General features: G+C 44.0%; 4 non-coding genes across 4 annotated transcripts; all 4 read left to right on the forward strand.

Moving 5' to 3' along the window:
* The first annotated feature begins 307 nt into the window (after window positions 1-307).
* trnav-aac (transfer RNA valine (anticodon AAC)) lies at window positions 308-380 on the forward strand. Its single transcript has one exon. It is a non-coding gene; the product is annotated as a tRNA-Val (tRNA).
* Window positions 381-979: 599 nt separating this feature from the next.
* On the forward strand, window positions 980-1,052 carry trnav-aac (transfer RNA valine (anticodon AAC)). Its single transcript has one exon. It is a non-coding gene; the product is annotated as a tRNA-Val (tRNA).
* Window positions 1,053-16,690: 15,638 nt separating this feature from the next.
* On the forward strand, window positions 16,691-16,763 carry trnav-aac (transfer RNA valine (anticodon AAC)). The gene has a single exon. It is a non-coding gene; the product is annotated as a tRNA-Val (tRNA).
* Window positions 16,764-17,362: 599 nt separating this feature from the next.
* Window positions 17,363-17,435, forward strand: trnav-aac (transfer RNA valine (anticodon AAC)). Its single transcript has one exon. It is a non-coding gene; the product is annotated as a tRNA-Val (tRNA).
* Window positions 17,436-17,740: the final 305 nt, after the last annotated feature.

The following is a 17,740-nucleotide window of genomic DNA, read 5'->3' on the forward strand; positions in this document are numbered from 1 at the left end:
CCAGTCCTCATAAGAGTATTCAATTACCGTCTCAAAAGGTTCCAACGTACCCTCCTTCTCTCTTAAAGCAAAAAGCTCCACTCCAACATAGCTGGGATCCCTTTTAAAGCGCAGGGCGACCTGCCTTTGAAAGAGTTTCCAAAGTGTCCTGATGTGCCCTTTAGCAATGCCAAACAGGTCTGTGAAAATGGCATCCTTTCGCGGCACTTCAGACGCCATCTCACAGTCTAGCCGACCTGAAATGCGTGAGCCCGTTTTACCAGCAGGCTTCAACGGTAACCGTTTGAAGCAAGACGTGGCGGTGTCAGTTTCCGTAGTGTAGCGGTTATCACGTTCGCCTAACACGCGAAAGGTCCCCGGTTCGAAACCGGGCGGAAACAGCCTGCTGTGAGCCGGTCCATTTCATCCTGTTTGCCCTTGTGGTTCCCCGGAGGCGGTGGGTAGCTTTTCTTCATTGGAGTGCCCGAAATCGGTGCTCTCAGAGCGTCCGTCCGTCGACAGGTTGAAATTGTAAACGCTGGTGTAGCCACTTTTAATTAAAATCTGATGATGATGATGATGATGATGTTGTTGTTGTTGTTCTTGTTGTTGTTCTTGTTGTCATCGTGGTCGCCGTCATTATTATTGTTAAAGTAAAGCAGTAGTTAGATTTGTTGCTACCGTAAGGTGCAGAAGGCACAATAGCTCTGTGATTGTCTGATGGTGGCACAAGACAAGCAGCAGCTGTTTGAACAAGCCATTGAGCATCACCTTGTTGGGGTAAGTGTAAGTCTTGTCATAGCTCAGGGCGTTCTTCCTTTGAAAGAGTTTCCAAAGTGTCCTGATGTGCCCTTTAGCAATGCCAAACAGGTCAGTGAAAATGGCATCCTTTCGCCGCACTTCAGACGACATCTCACAGCCTAGCCGACCTGAAACACCTGAGCCCGTTTTACCAGCAGGCTTTAACGGTAACCATTTGAAGCAAGAGGCAGCGGTGTCAGTTTCCGTAGTGTAGCGGTTATCACGTTCGCCCAACGCGCGAAAGGTCCCCGGTTCGAAACCGGGCGGAAACAGCCTACTGTGCCCTTTTCGTCATGCTTGCCCTCGTGGTTCCCCGGAGGCGGTGGGTGTCTTTTCTTCATTGGAGTGCCCGCAATCGATGCACTCAGAGCGTCCGTCCGTCGACAGGTTGAAATTGTAAACGCTGGTGTAGCCACTTTTAATTAAAATCTGATGATGATGATGATGATGATGTTGTTGTTTTGTTCTTGTTGTCATCGTGGTCGCCGTCATTATTATTGTTAAAGTAAAGCAGTAGTTAGATTTGTTGCTACCGTAAGGTGTAGAAGACAACAGTAGGTATGGCGTGTGATATCAAAACATTCAGAATACTTTTAACCTATATAATTTATAAGCTTTGTAAAATAAACCCAAATATCTCTTTTGCGGGGATAAACGCTGTTCTGAGTAGTTTGTGACTTGTTTAATACCAAACAAAGCATCGCTATAAAAAATAAATAAAAAAATCACTGTAAAAGCGCTAGTTATTTTTGATCTTTATAGTTATTTTCTAGGCTCAGGTTGTTTTTTAGCGCTTATAAAGGCCTGAAATATTCTTAGTGGTTGTTGACTATAGGTCTTGATGCTTAAAAATGTTTTTTTGAGAGACCAAAAGGTTCTAATAAAAGTTTAGAGTAGAGAGGAGAGAGATCGTCTCCATCTTGGTTTCTATTTGAAATTTGATGCAGTGTCATTTTATTGGTTGGTTTTGATATGTTAATTGGTAACAGGGTGGCACAAAGGCCAGACCAGAACAATGCCTTACAAGCAGATCCGGCATGTGGCCATCAGTATAAGTATGAAGGTCTGGTCTTCAGCTCGACAGACTCACACTGACCTTTCGATTTAAGACTAAAGATCAACAATGTCCGGAAACAACATCAGCGATTCGATTTAAACGAGTTTTTAGGCAAGTCTTCAGATTATTTTCATTGACTCAGAGCGTGTTGTGTGCATGTATTGTAAATAAGGCTATAACATCTGTTTTAAGTTCTGTAAAATTATTTTTCAGCCAGTCAACAGGAGTTAATTCCCAACGCTGAGGAGATCATCTGGAACAACGACGGTAAGATTTTTGTGTTTGCGCTCATGGGTTCTTATGCATGGGTGTGTGTGGTTTTGAAGCGGCTCATTAGAGTTATGAAAACGTTTTAATATATATTAATGCCGGTCTCTTTAATTACACAGAAACTATCGAAAGGCCTGTGATTAATGTCTCCGAGGATCGACCAAGAGAAGTGGTTGTCCCTAGACAGGCTGTCTGCCGACCGGGTAAGAACTAAACCCCTGTTTGTTTGTATAACGTTTCTGTAAGATGTTTGAGTCCAGTTTTGTTAATTTAAAAAAATTATCCTGTCTAACAGTATTAAGAAACGTGGTTCGAGACAACGAAAGGCCTTCCACATCGAGGGCTTGTTTCGTTTTACCTTCGAGAACCGTAACCTTTCAAGAATCTGAAAGGCCGTCAGCCCCGGTATCTGATAGCTGTGAGTATATATCTGCAGCCTGTAAGAGGTTAAAGCTTTTTATAAAGCGGTGTGGTTAAAGGTTAAACATGTCTCTTACCTTCACAGCGGTGCAAAAAGCTAAACCAGCCGAAAAACATAAGAAACGATTATTCTGTGGAGGTAAGTAAGATCTTTCAAACTTTAATGTTTTTAAAAGGGCTTTGTTTGCCCGTTGAGGGCTAATATTTAAGCGATGGGTGACCGTTTCCTGTAGGGCGGGGGGTTCTGGGAAAGATCTTTAGAAGTCCGGACAGGTCTAGGCTTGTTTCTGGGGAACGTGTTTAGAAATGACCGATTGCCGTACCGTCTGGTTAGGAAGTAAAGCCGTCCGAAAGGGTTTAGTAAGTTGTTTGGCTTATCTCCCGCTATTATACTTCTGTTTTAAAGTGGTTGTAGGAAAAGGCTTGAAGGTGTTCATTGTATTTAATATTTAAACAGATCGTGAAAACGTTTGTGAAACAGGAAGTCCCGGGATCAGGAAGCGTTTACACTTGGAAGGTTCGTTTAAAAATGAAATGTTGTTGTGTGTGTGTGTGTTTTATTAACAATATTACAGTTTTTAAAGAAACATTTAAGAAACAGTTTATTTACAGCGGCTTCTCTGTTTTAAATTTATTATCAAGTCCTAATAAATATATTGTCTGTAAATAATAAGGCGTTGTAGTGAATGTCTAAGGCTATTTTCAAAGGTCTAAAAAAGCTAAAGGTTTTGAATGTCCTGGACATGTTGTTTTAAGTTTGATTTCTGTCGCCGTTTAAAGATGTAAATGTAATGTATATTTTTATTCTTCCCAAGACTCTTGGGATAGTCATTCTGTGAATGAGCTATTGAGGACAATTACCCCGTCTAAGTGGGATCAAACATCTTTCCCGGTGAGATCACCGAGAGGATCCCCCACGGTGGTCTTGGAGACCCCCCAACATCTACTCAGGCCACAGCCTTCTGGGGGTAATTCAACACCCCAGATTCAGCCCGCCGCATTGTCGGGCGGAACAAATACAGGCATCCAACAACCTCAGGGGTCGCCGTCAGTCAGGGCTGACACACCACCCAACGACGGCCTGGTTTCAACATCGTCCCCCCAGACCCGTTTCTTGGCTACAGAAACGCGGAACAGTACCCCGCGCTTGGCCAGGGTGTCACCGCAAAGGCCTTCTTGGTCTCCGTCCATGAGTGTACGCTCGCTCCCTGCCTCCTTCGACCGAGATTTACCGGAGCGACCATCCTTTGAAGCTGAGCCAGGCCACCAGCCCCCGGAGCTACATCCTGAAGGTCGGCATGAGTTGCTACATACTTTGTTACAAAATCAAAGACTTGTGTTAGTGGGGCAAAACCTGGTGATAGAGAGCCAAAACATCCTTATTAATACCCTTACTAACGAATTGTACCGTATTTAATGTTTTAATAGACACAAAACGCCTTACTATTGTGGGTTGTTGGAAAAATAAAAAATAAATTAAAAAATGTCCTGACTTGGTAAAAGAACTCACAAACTAAAGGATTATGAACAAGCTAGGGCCCCAAAAAGACCTTCCCGAGAGAACATCCCCAGCCCTGTTGTGAACTCCTCTGATGTCCCAATGAACCTGGAACTATTACAAATGATAAATTATTTAAATAACCCCCAATTACCACCGATAGAATGTGAATTAACAGACTTACCGGTGAACCCCGACCTGTTACAGATGTTCAATGATCTAAATAACCACCTCCCACCGGTAGCGCTTATAGAGGTTCACCCCCTAGTTCACCCCGATTTGTTTGAAATGGTGGAGGCTTTGGAGGAGCTACCCCGACCAAATTCTGCCCCTATTATAAATGATTTGAGACAATTAGAACACAGGATGGCGGCAGAAGCAGCCATCACTATAGAGGAGGGTCTTGACATTAACCGGTTGGATATCTTTGAAGGACTTTTACAGGCTTTAAATGAGCCTCCTCAAAAAGGGGGTTTTGTAGATGTCAGCAGTGGGGGTGTTCGGAATGTGGAGGGTTCTGAGACTGATAAGGCTGTGGAGGACATGCTCTGTGAGAATGTAGGGGGTGAAGGCTTTGTTCAAAATGATGATGTGTCCAAGAGTACCAGTGATCCCGTGATTATAGATAGACCGGCCTATAACAATTTTGAAATGATTCAGCGTTTTAATTTTGCAGAACTTTTAAATTGTGACAATTATGCAGAAATATTTGTCAACATACACGAGGCCTTGCAGAAAATGCTTGAACAGGTTGCTGAAAGGGTCAGACCTCGAGATGTTGTACAGTTAGAACTCAGAGGGGATGATTTGTTTAGCAACCTATCTGTAATGCTGAGTGGAGATAATTTAGACGTCTGGCTAAAATCGAAGCGATATTGCAAAGTAACGCAGCCATCATAGCTGATGAAAGTCTGTCTCTGGTAATGAATGTGGTTCGTAACCCTGAGGGTGGGGCGCTTAGAAGACTGTCGAAATGCTTGAAGAACGACATAATTAGGACCAAGCTCAGGCAATTAGTGGTGAGTTCCAGTGGGGACAATAAGCTCTGTTTTGCTTACAGTTTAATAAAACTACTCACCCCCGACATGCCTGAACCCCAAGCTCTGCAAGAAGCTTTAATGCTTCATCAGAGGGCCGGCTTAAACTCTCAACAGATGGTTGCCTTTTCAGACATCACCAAGTTTGAGGAGTTGTTGTCTTTAAAAATTGTTGTGTGGTACCGTTGTGAGGTAAAGGAAGTATTTGTGAAATTTCAGACACATCCTGAAACCCATACACAGACACTGTTTCTCTTCCTAAGTGATAGTCATTACTTTGGAATAAAGAGTTTGACGGCTTTTTTGGGTTGTTCGTATGTTTGTCATTGGTGTTATAAGGCCTTCAATGATAAGCTTAAGCACCGATGTGACGGTTACTGTAACGTCTGTTTCAATCCGCAATGTCGTAAGGGTTTGGCCCCTACCATCCGATGTAAAGATTGCTTAAGGATTTGTCTCTCAGCGTTCTGTTTTTCCGAGCATAAGGTACAGAGGGCCGCTGCTGAGGGGGTTAAAAAACGGAGTTATTGTGATCAAACTAAATATTGCCCGCAGTGTTGCCTCCAGTACCGTTTTCATGAGGTTAAACCACACAAATGTCTGGAGCCGAGATGCAGGATCTGTAATGCTGATTTAACCCCGGGGTCCGAACACCAGTGCTTTATTCAGCCGGTTAAAAAGGAGCCGCCGCACAACCGGTATGTCTTTTTTGCTTTTGAATGCCGGCAAGAAAACGGGGTCCACGTTGCTAATTATATACTCTGTATTGACATGTTGGATCGTGAGTGGTCAGCTAGCGGTGAGAGTTGTGTCAGGGATTTCTTTACGCGGTATCGCGGTCCAAAATACCTCAATTACACATTTATTGCCCACAATGCTAAGGGTTATGATTCTTACATTTTGATGAAGTATCTGGTGGAAAATGGGGTGACCCCAAAAATAATAGCTCAGGGTAGCAAGATCATGTGTTTCACCGACGAAGCTTTCAACTAACGTTACATAGACTCGTTAAATTTCATCCCCATGAAATTGAGCGCTTTGCCTAAGGCTCTGGGTTTTGAGGCTCAGAAGAAAGGTTGGTTCTGCCATTTTTTTAATACTATGGACACTCAAAATTATCGAGGGTCCTACCTGCCCGCCACTTATTATGGGGTTGATACTATGATGTCTCATGAGAGGGAGGAATTCTTTAAATGGTACAATACGGTTAAGGGAGGTGTTTTTGATGACCGAGAAGAGATGGCTGCTTATTGTAAAAATGATGTGGTGATCCTTAAAGAAGCCTGTGTGCGTTTCCGCGCCGAGGTTATCAACACATCGGGTCTCGACCCTTTGCAAAGTGTGACCATAGCGTCTCTCTGCATGAAAATGTATCGGTCCGATTTCTTGCAGAAAAACACTATAGCGGTCACCACTTCTGACAACTATCGTGCTAGACAAAAGAACTTTTCGACTGTCTCCATACAGTGGCTGGAATACCTGAGTGCCCGGGATAACATCTTCATCAGACATGCTTTAAATCAAGGGGAAGTCAAAATGGGGCCTTACTACTTAGACGGTTTTAGCGACGTGTCCGGGCGGCGTACCGCTTATGAGTTTGCAGGTTGTATTTACCATGGCTGTCCTCAGTGCTTCGACCCAAACACCTTTAACCCCGTAACACAAAAACTCTGCAGTGATATGTACTATGATTTCCAGGAACGAATTGAAACTTTAAAAAACACCTATGGTTTGAACGTGCTGGTGATTTGGGAACACGAGTGGACGACCCTGAAGCAACAGGAAGCGGGGGTACAACGGTTTATGGAAACCTTGGACTTTCCTGAACGTCTTGAGCCCCGGGATGCGTTATTTGGGGGTCGTACCAACGCCCTCTGTTTACATTATGAGGTAAAGGAGGGTGAGAGAGTAGATTACTATGATTTCACCAGTCTGTACCCTTATGTCAACAAGACCAAAATGTACCCGGTGGGGCGTCCAACCATTGTTTAACGTGACTTACTCGAAATCGGACATTACTTTGGTTTGATCAAAGTCACCATGTACCCTCCTCGCGAGCTGTTCTTACCCGTGTTGCCTTACAGGTGTTCGGGAAAATTGATGTTCCCTCTGTGTAGAACGTGTGTGGAAACTGAAAATCAAACTACCTCTTGTCTGCACAGTGATGAAGAGAGAGCGCTGACGGGTGTCTGGTGTAGCATTGAGCTTGACAAGGCGGTGGAGAAAGGTTACAGAGTCGGTAAGGTGTATGAGGTTTGGCATTTTTCTGAAAAATCTGATACTCTTTTTGCTGATTACATTATGACCCATCTGAAAGGGAAACAGGAGGCATCGGGCTATCCCTCATGGTGTGTTGACTCCGCGGCCAAAGAGCGATACGTTTAGCAATATTTTGAAAAGGAAGGGATCCGTCTAGAGCTGGGGAACATAACTGTAAACCCCGCCAAGAGACAAATGTCCAAACTGATTTTAAACAGTCTGTGGGGTAAGTTTGGGGAAAGAAATTACCGTCTAAACACAACCTTGATTAAAACCCCTGAACAGTTTATAGAATTTATGTTTTCCAAACAACATGCAGTATCACACTTTCAATTCTTAAATGACCACGTGGCACAGGTCCAGTGGAGGGCCCCTAAAGATTTCCCCACCAAACAGGGGAACGTTAATGTTTTCATAGCGGTTTTTACCTCGGCTTACGCCCGGCTTGAACTGTACAACTTAATGGATCAGTTGCAGGAACGCACGCTCTATCATGATACTGACTCTGTAATCTTTGTCACCAGGCCAGGGGATTGGGTCCCTCCCCTCGGGGACTACCTTGGGGAGTTAACGAGCGAACTAGATCCTCAGGACCACATAGTGGAGTTTGTTTCAGGGGGTCCTAAGACTTACGCATACAGAACGGCTGCGGGTAAGACCTGTATGAAAGTTAAGGGTTTCACTCTGAACCATTGTAACAACAAGCTCATTAACATCAAGTCTCTGACGACCCTGGTAGAAAGTTTTGTAACCGAGAAAGACGCGCCTCCTCGTGAGATTATTACAGCCGGAAATCAGATCTATCGCAATAAAAAGGGGTACACGTTGGAAAATAGATCACTAAACAAACGGTTCAGGGTGGTGTACAATAAAAGAGTGTTGAAGACTGATTATACCACTCTGCCTTATGGATATTAGCGGTGGTTTTGAAAACAGACTTCAACACCCTTTCTCCTGTATTATAGCCGGTCCCTCCAATTCGGGGAAGAGCTATCTTATAAAGAACATCATAGAAGATGTGGACGCAACCGTGTCCCAAGCTCTTGACAACATAGTGTGGTGTTTCTCTTGCTGGCAACCTCTCTACGATGATTTGGCTTCGAAAAAAAATAATCTGAAATTTGTGCAAGGTCTCCCCGCCTCGTTGTGTGGCGATGACTTGTTCCCGCCCGGTAATACTAACCTAGTGATCCTTGATGACCTGATGGAGCAGGCCGGTGACAACAGTGAAGTGGAAAAAGCTTTCACAAAGTACACTCATCATAGGAATTTAAGTATTATTTATTTAGTTCAAAATCTATTTTTTCAAGGTAAAAAAAGCCGCACTATTAATTTATATGCCAATTATATAATTCTTTTTAAAAACCCCAGAGATAAACTACAGGTCACCGTCTTGGCTCGTCAAATGTACCCTAACCAGACCAAGTTCTTTTTGGAGGCATTTGAGGATGCCACCAAAAAACCCTACGGGTACTTGATTGCGGAATTAAATGCACAAACCCCAGAAGACTTTCGCCTAAGAACAGGTTTGTGCCCGCACGATTGGCCGGCAGTCTATGTGCTAAAGAAAAGGAAATAAATAAGAATGTCTGTTCGGATTAAAAGAAATCTGCCGCTTTTGCAAATGTTATTTGAGAGGAGCCCGCGCCATAGGAAAGCTGTGCTGGCAGGGGCCCCCTCGGATTTGATCGAGACCCTGTGTGAAATAGCTTTTAACATCTTACGCGGTAATATACCCCTAACCCCTTCTCAACATTCTAAACTCAAAAAACAAAAAGCGGTTATCAAGATCATCGCTAATAAGAAGTATTCTATTAAAAGAAAAAGAAAGAAGATTAATCAAACCGGGGGTTTTATAGGACCGCTGTTGAGCATAGCCGTGCCTTTCCTAACCAGTCTTCTAGCTTCCAGAGTGGGTTAATAATGGAATATGCTCAGAAAATGTTTTTGATCCCTCAGGAGCAGCTTGAGAAACTGAGAAAAAATGTTGTCGGGCCAGAGCCCATTAGACAAACGGCCGAAAACAACCTGGACTCTGAAATGAAAGCTATACAGGCCAGGGCCGATTTAAATCAGTATTCCAAAGCCCAGTTGTATACCAACACGTTACAGCGCTACCTCCGTCTGGTTAGACAGGGTGAAAAAGATCAAAACATTTTAACTTTAACCATGGCCTCTCAAGAAAATGGTTCTGGGGCTGATGCGGGGGGAACGGTTGATAAAGATGTTGCGGTGACCGAACCTGTAGAGAGTTCAGAGGGAGATGTTGTAACGGATGTTTTGAGAAACATGCCGGCCAGAAGCAAAAGACATGCACAATATATCCTGCACAAAATGGTTCAGAAACTGCGGGTAACGGCTTGGAATGAACAGGGTGAATTTGTTTTTAAAGGACTACTGATCAAAGGTTCACACATGTTCGATTTGTTGAAGAGTGTCACTAGCACTAATAAGGTACCCGATAGTCGCCGACCTGTAGGCTGGAATGCTTTCCTACAGGCGATGGCCTGTCTGAACATGCCCCAATCAACAGTTCCTAACCAGGAAACGCGACAAAAAATCCGTCTGTGTAAAGAGGTGGAGCCTGATCTGACTCCGATATCTCATTACTCTGACCATGCTGAGCGACCATCCTCAGGATCTATCCATTGTTGGGAAGCTTATTAATCTCATGTTTTTATTTGTCTCCCCTGTAAATAATGACCCGACAAACAATTTTTTATTTTTATTTTTTATTTTTCAAATGTTGTACATTTATTTATACCATAACCCCTGCTTTGTATAAGAATTGTGTTGAATAAAAACAAAACTAATGATTCAAAGGCTGTTTTCATTATTTTTTCACCTTAACACGCATGACATCTTTTAAAATCCTCACAAGAACACCCCATCTGTATACACGGCTGGCTAGGGTCGTAAGTCATTGTGTTATAAGGGGGGGTCCACAGTGTCCTGACAAACTCTGCCACTTTTTTATCATTTTGGCCTAAATCCTCACTGTACAAGGCCATAATATCGGGGTATGACCTTCCTTTAGATCTATGAAATAAGAAAAACACACAGTGTTGACCACAAGTGAAGGTCTGAAGACTTTGTACTTGACGACCGCTGTAAATGGTTTCTTGACAGTTGTTGAGCAGAAAGTTATTGATCTTCCAAGGGAAAGGTCTGAAATCCGGGGGGTTTGCATAGGAATCAAAAAATTCACCACGGTGGTCCTCCCTTAGATAAATAGCCAGCCAATGTTCTCCGGGCATATTTTTAGGGTGTGTGTTGATTATGTACATTGCAGGTAAATTCTTGATCTTAAATTTAGGCAGCTGATCGCAGGTGTAGACTCCTAGAAACAGTTTCCGTGAGCTGGCCAGGGCATTCATGATGTGGTTGAGCTCTCTGGTGTTCATTTTAATAATAATCATACATAACGTTTCTCCTCTGATTCACCTCAATAATGTTGTCAAACACTGCATACACGACCATATTTACAGTGCGTGGTAGAGGCTGCTTGAAACGCATCTCCAAACGCATATTGCCCATCTTCATCAGTGAAAAATGTTGTCCACACTCTTCGTCAGGGGTCAGGTTGAAACCGTACAGGGTGTAACCGCTGCAGTATTCCCGGCGATCGATCAGCCGGGAGTTTGATCCTTGAGATGGCGACCCGTAGCCAGTACTAGACTGTCATATTCACGAACCACATTGCCGTTTTCAAAGTCAGGTTGAAAAGGTCTGGATGGAACCTGCACACCATCGAAGTACAACGCTATAAATTCCGCGTTATAATGTTTAAAGTTAAAGGGGTTCTTGTTGTAAACCCCGGTAAATGCATCATTATCCACGAGACCTATAATAACCTGTTTTGGGAGCTGTCCTAGAAACAGATTTTCCTGGTTCATCACCCGTGTCCCTGCGGGGATACTGTGGACTTTCATATAGACTCTTTCGATCGGGTACTTGGCGTTTGCCGTCATTAACGCCTGCGCGTGTCCTAGTTTAACCGCCGGGGAGACGGACACTTTTTTCACAAACAGCGAGGCCGATAATATGGTCAGTTTATATTTTTCAGTATCAGGGGTCATCAGACAAAAAGCACTTTTACTACGGATCATTTTAATTTTAATGTCTACCCCGTTGAGCATGAGTTTTTCTTGGAAAAATATGTCTGCATGGATATGCCCCATTAGCTCAAAGGTCCTCCCTTCTGTTGAAGAGGCCGTTCTTTTTTGCAAACCCTTATTGAGTCCCTCTGGATCCTTGTCGTCCATAGCTTCCGGGATGTCTTTGAAGAAAAGGCCGGGGTTGAACTGTTTGCTTAGGGTCTCCTCACTATAATTAAGTATACACTCCATCATGGCTCTATAGGGGTAAGTATTGCTGCTTTGACTAATGAGCCGATCTCCCAGGGTCACATCCACCTGTGAAAACATGGTGGCCACCGGGTAATTGATGACCCCAGCGTTGGTCGTCTTCTCGATTGCATCGCCATCCTCATCAGTCACTTTACAGTTCATTAAAATAAATGTGTTATTCAAATCAATATAATCCTCGCCATTGCCAGCTATAAAAAACTCCAGAGGGGCCGTGTCTGAAATTGCAGAAAGAGGGGGAATCTCTACATATATGATCTTATCTATACTCGTTTGAGTGTATGGAACTGTAAACAGATCCAGTTCTGATTTGACGCATTCTTCCGATAGACTGTGGACAAAAGACATGTTTAAAAGATGTATCCTGAGGCTCTATTTTTCTTTCTTTGAGACTTTCTTTTTGCAGGTTTTTTCTTGTGCTGCTTCCTTCTCCGAGTGTTTCCACGATATGTTGGAGAATGAGAGATTCTTCGTTTTTTGTTAGCCACGGATCTTTGTCGCCCCCTGGTGGACACATGCTGTTTCTTCTTTTACCCCCCTCCTCGCCATTACCATGAGACCCGAACCCTCCTGATGCACATGGCTAGCTGCCCGGTTCATAACATTGGTGAACACGTCACTAACAATATTTTTAGCCGCTGATTTCAAGTGGGGTCTGGCTATAGCAAAGCCTCTCTTAAGCAGGGGTATGGCCATTCTAAAGAGACCACGAAAGAGTCCTCCTAGACCGGCGCCATACATTGTGGGGGCTCCTACAATACCGGGCAAGCCGTTCCATCTTGCATCTTGTAATAATCCACATAGGCGCTAGGATCTACATAACCCCTCGAGGTAGCCATTTTAATAATGTACAAACTGTTTCAGGGGTCGAAAATGTAGTTTGACATTAACTTTACCGAAGCGGAAGGGTACGTTGATATTCTGATCCGATTTTACTTCGATCGTGATGTTGTCAAAGTGGGTCTTTGAGACTGGTACGTAGTGTGGTTTGTCATAAGTAATTGTGACCATGTCATTGCTTTTACCTTTATTAAGTACATTTCTCAAAAGGGGGACATAACTATCCCCGACCCTCTGGTGGGTTATGATATCCGTATACACATAAAGAGTGTAAAAGCCGCCCCACCACTTCTGAGAACCTGCTCTCTGTGTCAGAATAGAACCCAAATATACGCCCCAGTTGGCCGCTGGTTTGAATGCTAATACCTGGTTTTGACACCTTGTACACTCTGTTTTTAATAGGGTTGTAATATAGCTTGATGTTGGGGGTGCCTTCTGAGAACTGTTTATGCATCTCATCTAATATTTTATCCACATTGTCATAATAACCTCCTTGTATCGTGAATGTCCATTGACTCTTTTTAACATCATCAAAAATGGCGAAGGTGGCATCCTTATCTTGTAAAACAGCCCAAGTGTAAGGATACTGTATTTCCGCCAACCCCACTTCCCACGACCCCCTTAGATCTATAGATTTTCCAAATTGTACCGTGTAACTGGATATTTCATTTTTAGGATATATATCGAGAGAGGCATTACTGGGTAGAGTCACGTAGAAGCCTCCTGATTCCATCTTGAGAATCGAAAGTAATGCCCCCAACACACCCGCGGGCATGTTGTTATAAGGATTGAATATCGCAAACCTGTTGTTCCGGGACCCAACTATTGAACTTTTCAGGCCATCCAAGCCATTTCATCAACACATATTTTTTCCGGTTCTGGGTTTTTTCAGCTAATATCTTTTCAACTCTGTATACACTGTCTTTACCCACAATAATTTTTTGTAACTCGGCTTCGTAAAACGTTCCTTCTATATCCTCCCTGTCATAGTCTTTTAACCGGTACACGGGGGGGTCTCTAGCCAACTGTTCGGTAACTGTAAAATATTCGTCAGAAAATGTTTGTTCATAACCTTTGGCAAAAGTACTCCTTAGCTTTGAAACGCGAACCACATCACCGATGTTGAACTAATAAGTAGTTTTTCCCTTCTTAATAAATGGTCGGTATAATTTTTTATAGACCTTAAAAGAATTACTTTGATCAACATCTAAAGGCTTCATTTTAATACTGGTGTGATACCCTTGGTTGTAAGCATCGATAAAATCTTGAACTTTATCAAAATACTTGAACGTGTTGACCGCTGTAAAATATCTCCACATTTTGGTCTTTATGGTGCGGTTAAACCTCTCCACTACCGATGCCCTAAGCTCATTACCGGTGGTGAAATGATGTATTTTGTGTCTCTTCAGTAGATTCTGAAATTCTCTGTTGAGAAACTCTTTTCCTTTATCAGTCTGCAGTTTTTTAGGACATCGACCCTGGGACAATATATCCTCAAAGGCCCTTGTCACCGCCCGACCTGTTTTATTATGTAGAATGCGAGCCCAGGCATATTTTGATAACACATCGATACACATCAACATCAATTTGTGACCATTGTTATGTTTTGATAAATTTGACATATCGACTAGATCCATTTGCCATTGTGAGTCTATGTCAGTTGCATATACGCGGTTTCTTTTAAAGTTAATCCTGAGAGGTTTATGTAAGGTATAGGCGTCTTGTTCCCGTAACCATTCTGAAACAACCACATCATTAACCTTCACTCCGGCCTCAGCGAGTCCTCTTTGAAAACCCTTCTTACCCGCCAAACCCCCAATCTTGGCTGGGTTGTAGTATAGTTCCTGCATTTGGGGAGCTTGCCGAGTCATTCTGTCAAATAACCAAACAGACCCACACTATGCGCAAAGTTTTTATACAAGGTTTTTTATTCAACTTCAGGAGAGCAGATACCCCTTTTTACACATTTGAGAAAAGTATAACATACACAACAATTTTTTCTACGGTCCAGACAAAAAGAAATCAGATGATTGGTTACTTGATCTATATCAACAAATATACCTGTTTCTTTATCTTGTAGGCACACACCTCAGTTACATATGTAAATAAAACAACAATATGACCTATTTTAAAAGTAAACAGAGGTGTATTAAACATGCTCAGCAAAAGGTCATACAGATGTTGATGATATGGCCTAATATCATTCTTGGCCCCCTTGAGCGCTTCATCCCAGTGTTCGTACCCCCCGGTCTTTGTTACAGCAGCCATTCACTTTTCCAGGTTTGAAAGTTGATCCTCATCGATGGTTAAATCTGTAGAGAAAAGGCTCGCGTTGGCTACTTTTCTGTCAAGCACATGGTGTAATAGCGCTCTCAGGTTAGCTACAGAGTGTTGATGACAGAACCAGTTGCAGAAGCAGTCCAGAACATTCCCCATGTTCAAAGTCCCTTAGTTCAGGTCAGAGTCTGAATCAGTGGCGTAGATGTCGAATTCCTCGTCGCTGCCCCCAGCTTTAACTTCTTTACTGAAGAAATAAGCTTTTAGCTTGCCAGCGGTTTTTCTACTCGGCTCATCCAGGTCATTGACCAGCTGCCCAAGTTTCTCTATTATAAACGGCTCCTTTTTCAGCTCCAGCAAAATCTCATCTATGATTTTCTGGACTTGTCCCGCAGTGACATGTATGTGGGAGTAAGACAGCGCCTTGATTAGTGCCGGTTTCAGCCACGGTTTGTTCAGTCTTCTGTAAAACACGTTGAAATAGAACAGGAAATAGTAACGGTCTGGTTCAAACAAACAACTGTGTCTCAACTGACTGGGGTGATTCACTTCACACCCCCGACAGACTTCTTTCAGAGCTCGGTCGATGAGAGCACTCAGAATATACACCAGGGTGCTTTTAACCACTCTGCTTACTTGGTCACATACCCCGGGCATAAATCCTGCGTCTTCATCACGCCCCTGGGACAGTCCGATGCTCATTGGGTCGCCTGGTGGTTTGTGGGGTGTTTCTACATCCATTGGACTGACCCCCTCCTGAGACGCACAGACGGTAGACAGTTCGGCAAAATCGAGGCCCTCCATGAGCTCCAGAGGCTGGGGATCCCCGAGACTCATTTGGACATCCATCGCACCGCATGTTGTTTCGTCCTGAGGGACCGGGGTCTGAGGTCTTGGAGGGTAACCGCAGTCAGAGGGTTCCAGAGTGTATACAAAATCTGGGGAATAGAACCAGGGGTGATCCCGGGTTTGAAGAGGCCTGTAGAGCCTGTCGACGTCCGCAGCTTTCGGGTAAGACATTCTCTTTAATTTTAAACCATGAATGAATTGTTGCGCCTTTTATCCTATCTCTTCACTACGTCACGACACACCGCCCTCTTAGAAGAGAGTAGCCCCTGAGCCGTCAGACCCCCCTCCAAAACCCCACACGTCGTCGGTTTTATCATCGTCGTCGTCATTCAAGGGGGATATATAATCCATAATCCAGCATATTCTCCTTCTAACCAAATCCAGTTGCGAACATTTGGTCAAGATGTCAAAACCATCATTTATACAGTTTATGACCTCTTTCAAGAACGGCCAGTCCACGGCGTCAAACATAATTTCAGTAACCTGTTTTTCTGGATCCTCCACACCCCCTTCAATAGGGTTTGTATTCAGGGTACTGCTAAACAAAACCTTACGATCTGTAGTTTGAGATAGACTCTTCACCACTCTACCGTAGTTCTGCAAGCTTTCCCATTCACACCTTTCAAAACCCTGAGTCGGAGACTCCATTTCGCATTCTCTTGGACCCTCTTGCAAGCCTTCTAGAGTCTTATCCACAAGCCCCAGATCTCTCCAGGCCATCACCTTCAACCAGTCCTCATAAGAGTATTCAATTACCGTCTCAAAAGGTTCCAACGTACCCTCCTTCTCTCCCAAAGCAAAAAGCTCCACTCCAACATAGCTGGGATCCCTTTTAAAGCGCAGGGCGACCTGCCTTGGAAAGAGTTTCCAAAGTGTCCTGATGTGCCCTTTAGCAATGCCAAACAGGTCTGTGAAAATGGCATCCTTTCGCGGCACTTCAGACGCCATCTCACAGTCTAGCCGACCTGAAATGCGTGAGCCCGTTTTACCAGCAGGCTTCAACGGTAACCGTTTGAAGCAAGACGTGGCGGTGTCAGTTTCCGTAGTGTAGCGGTTATCACGTTCGCCTAACACGCGAAAGGTCCCCGGTTCGAAACCGGGCGGAAACAGCCTGCTGTGGGCCGGTCCATTTCATCCTGTTTGCCCTCGTGGTTCCCCGGAGGCGGTGGGTAGCTTTTCTTCATTGGAGTGCCCGAAATCGGTGCTCTCAGAGCGTCCGTCCGTCGACAGGTTGAAATTGTAAACGCTGGTGTAGCCACTTTTAATTAAAATCTGATGATGATGATGATGATGATGTTGTTGTTGTTGTTCTTGTTGTTGTTCTTGTTGTCATCGTGGTCGCCGTCATTATTATTGTTAAAGTAAAGCAGTAGTTAGATTTGTTGCTACCGTAAGGTGCAGAAGGCACAATAGCTCTGTGATTGTCTGATGGTGGCACAAGACAAGCAGCAGCTGTTTGAACAAGCCATTGAGCATCACCTTGTTGGGGTAAGTGTAAGTCTTGTCATAGCTCAGGGCGTTCTTCCTTTGAAAGAGTTTCCAAAGTGTCCTGATGTGCCCTTTAGCAATGCCAAACAGGTCAGTGAAAATGGCATCCTTTCGCCGCACTTCAGACGACATCTCACAGCCTAGCCGACCTGAAACACCTGAGCCCGTTTTACCAGCAGGCTTTAACGGTAACCATTTGAAGCAAGAGGCAGCGGTGTCAGTTTCCGTAGTGTAGCGGTTATCACGTTCGCCCAACGCGCGAAAGGTCCCCGGTTCGAAACCGGGCGGAAACAGCCTACTGTGCCCTTTTCGTCATGCTTGCCCTCGTGGTTCCCCGGAGGCGGTGGGTGTCTTTTCTTCATTGGAGTGCCCGCAATCGATGCACTCAGAGCGTCCGTCCGTCGACAGGTTGAAATTGTAAACGCTGGTGTAGCCACTTTTAATTAAAATCTGATGATGATGATGATGATGATGTTGTTGTTTTGTTCTTGTTGTCATCGTGGTCGCCGTCATTATTATTGTTAAAGTAAAGCAGTAGTTAGATTTGTTGCTACCGTAAGGTGTAGAAGACAACAGTAGGTATGGCGTGTGATATCAA

The sequence above is a fragment of the Amia ocellicauda genome (genome assembly GCF_036373705.1).
Source record: "Amia ocellicauda isolate fAmiCal2 chromosome 11 unlocalized genomic scaffold, fAmiCal2.hap1 SUPER_11_unloc_1, whole genome shotgun sequence".
Lineage (NCBI taxonomy): Eukaryota > Metazoa > Chordata > Actinopteri > Amiiformes > Amiidae > Amia > Amia ocellicauda.